Genomic DNA, 3,698 nt, shown 5'->3' with positions numbered 1-3,698 from the left:
TTTTTTTTCTTGTTTTTACATCACAGAAAATCAATACCAAACGGAGCCCAAACGCAGCGAAACTTTTTGGAGAATTTTTCTAGACCAGAAGACACCTGTTGGGCCAAAGAAGTACTAGAGGGGGGCTCCGAGGGGAGCACAACCCACCAGGGCGCGCCCAGGTGGGTTGTACCCACCTCGGTGGCCCCCCGCACCGCCTCTTCGCCCTATAAATCCCCAAATATTCCAGAAACCCTAGGCGAGTCAACGAAACACAATTCCAGCCGCCGCAAGTTCCAGAACCACGAGATCCAATCTAGACACCATCACGGAGGGGTTCATCATCCTTATTGGTGCCTCTCTGATGATGCATGAGTAGTTCCTCATAGACCTACGGGTCCATAGGCAGTAGCTAGATGGCTTCCTCTCTCCCTTTTGATTCTCAATACGATGGTCTCTTGCAGATCTATTTGATAACTCTTTTTGCAGTGTATTTGTTGGGATCCGATGAACTTTGAGTTTATGATCAGATCTATATCCATGAAAGTTATTTGAGTTTTTGATCTCTTATATGCATGAATATTTATAGCCTCGTATTTCTTCTTTGAATCTTTGGTTTAGTTAGGCCAACGAGATCGATTTTTCTTGCCATGGGAAGAGGTGCTTTCGATCATGCCGTGTTCTTTCCCAGTGACAAAAGGGGCAGCAAGACATGCATGTATCGTTGCTATTAAGGATAACAAGATGGGGGCTATTCCTACATGAGTAGATCTTGTCTACATCATGTCATCGTTCTTATTGCATTAATCCGTTTTTCCATGAACTTAATACACTAGATGCATGTTGGATAGCGGTCAATGTGTGGAGTAATAGTAGTAGATGCAGGCAGGAGTCGGTCTACTAATCTTGGACGTGATGCCTATATATTGATCATTGCCTGGATATCCTCATAACTATTTGATTTTCTATCAATTTCCCAACAATAATTCGTTTACCCACCGTGTGCTATTTCTTGAGAGAAGCCACTAGTGAAATCTACGGCCCCCGGGTGTATTCTTTATCATATTTGCTTTCCGATCTATTGTTTGCCTTTGAGATCAATTTTTATTTGCATTTATTTTCAGATACATTATTCCAAAAACCCAAAAATACTTTGCTTTACTTTTATTTAGCACTTATTCGAGATCTATTTATCCAATCAATCACTAATTTTATCCCGCCAACTTGACAATTTCTGGCACCGTTACCTGAAAAGGGATTGACAACCCCTTATAAGCATCGGTTTGCAAGTATTTGTTCTTTGTGTGCATGTACCATTTAGATAGTATTGCTTGGTTCTCCTATTGGATTGATATCTTGGTTTCATAACTGAGGGAAATACCTACCGTAGTTGTGCTGCATCATTCCTTCCTCTTTGGGGAAATACCAACGTAGTTCAAGCGAAATCAAAAGGAATTGCTGGCGCCGTTGCCGGGGAGACATCATCAACATCTATCAGGTTCCTAATCACAAATCTCATCTCCTTGCAATTTACATTATTTGCCATTTGCATCTCGTTTTCATCTCCCCTACTTCACAAAAATTTGTCGTTTTATTCGCTCTCTTTTTCGTTTGCCTTTTTCTCGTTCGATCTTTTGTTGGTGTGAGATCTCGTTTGCTATTTTTGCTTGTGTTGCCATGTGCCTTCTATTTGCTTGCATCTTCGCTTGCTAAAAATCTATTGATATGGATCCTCATCCACTTGCTAATCTTTTTAAAAGATCCAATTATGATGAACCAATTGCTAGTGATTTGGGTGCACTAGATTATCTCTATGAAGGTTTGCTTGAAATTCGTGAATCTGAAAATTGTGATGAAGTGCTAAAAGAATAAATTTATGAAGTGATTCACGATAGCTCCTTGAATGAAAAGCATGATTGCAATGGTGTTACTATAAATTCTATCATTGTCAATTGTGCTAATAATATGCAAAACCCCAAGCTTGGGGATGCTAATTTTGCTATGTCCACTACTTGTTGCAATGATCATGATTGGGGTGATAATGATTCTTATGATCTTGAAAATTTATTTAAGCCTCATGATGAATATGTTTGCGATAATATTGAAAGTGGGTTTGGAAGAGCGTCAATTTTAAGTAAAAATAATCCCACGTATTTGGAGAGTGAAATTTCTTATGAAAGTGGGTTTGGAGCGGTCATGAATTTAGTTGATGATAATCCCACTATATTGGCAGAGTGTCAACTTTGCATGCATGTAGATCATGTAGAGAATATGTTATGTGATAGCTATATTGTTGAAATTGATTATGATCCTACTTGTATTATTATGAGAGAGGAAAATATTGTCGTAGAAATTCTCATGTTACTAAATCACCTAGCGATATGTTGAGGTTGCTATTGTTTCTTTCTTCTTCCTTGCATATGCTAGATATTTCTTGTCTTGATAATTTTGTCTCCAAAATGCCTATTCATAGGAAGTATGTTAGACTTAAATGTGTTTCTTGCAAGTTTTTATGATGCTCTCTTTGTGCTTCAAGTCTTGTCTTTCATGTGAGCATCACTAAAATTCCAAACCTATCTTAATGGCTATAAAGAAAGGGCTTGTTGGGAGGCAACCAAATGAATAAATTTTATTTTTGCCTTTTTCTTTCTATTGTTGAGTGTTTGCACAATTATGCTACTGTTATGCTTGTGTCTTTTATGTTTTAATTAGTGTTTGTGCCAAGTAAAGCCTTTGGGATCATGTTTGGTGATAGTTGATTTGATCTTGTTGAAAAATAGAAACTTTTGCGCCCAGAAAAATAATTTTCATAAATCACAGAAACCGGATAAAATTCTGAATGTTTGACACAAGATTGACATACAAATTTCCTACGTTGTCCTAATTTTTCAGAATTTTTGGAGTTATAGAAGTATACGAAGTTTTCAGATTGCTACAAACTATTCTGTTTTTGACAGATTCTGTGTTCTTTGCGTTGAGTGCTTATTTTGATGAATCTATGGTTTGTATCGGGGGGTATGAGCCATGGTAAAGTTGGAATACAGTAGATATAATGCAAAAAAATATGAATTGGTTTGCAACAGTACTTAGAGTGGTGATTTGCTTTGTTATACTAACGGATCTCACGAAGGTTTTGTTATGTTTTGTGTGATTGAAGTTTTCAAGTTTTGGGTGAGATCATGATGGATGAAGGAATAAGGAGTGAAAAGAGCCTAAGATTGGGGATGCCCCATGGCACCCCAAGTTACTATTCAAGGAGAACCAAGAAACTAAGCTTGGGGATGCCCCGGAAGGTGATCGGAAACGTTGCATGGAAAACAAATAAAATTCTACGCACACGCAATGATCTATCCGTGGAGATGCATAACAACGAGGCGGAGAGTGTGTCTACGTACCCTCATAGACCGTAAGTGGAAGAGTTTCACAACGCGGTTGATGTAGTCGAACTTTCTTCGTGCTCCACCGATCGAGTACCGAACGTACGACACCTCCAAGTTCTGCACACGTTCAGCTCGGTGACGTCCATCGTCTTCTTGATCCAGCAAGACGTCGAGGAAGTAGATGAGTTCCATCAGCATGATGGCATGGTGACGGTGATGGTGTAGTGATCCCCGCAGGGCTTCGCCTAAGCACCGCGAAAATATCACTGGGGGTGTAAACTGTGGAGGGGGGCGCTGCACACGGCTAACAATTGATGTTGTGTGTTCTAGGCGCCCCCT

This window comes from Triticum aestivum, chromosome 1D (assembly GCF_018294505.1).
Source record: "Triticum aestivum cultivar Chinese Spring chromosome 1D, IWGSC CS RefSeq v2.1, whole genome shotgun sequence".
Taxonomy (NCBI): domain Eukaryota; kingdom Viridiplantae; phylum Streptophyta; class Magnoliopsida; order Poales; family Poaceae; genus Triticum; species Triticum aestivum.
Note: the sequence above shows the minus strand (reverse complement) of the source record.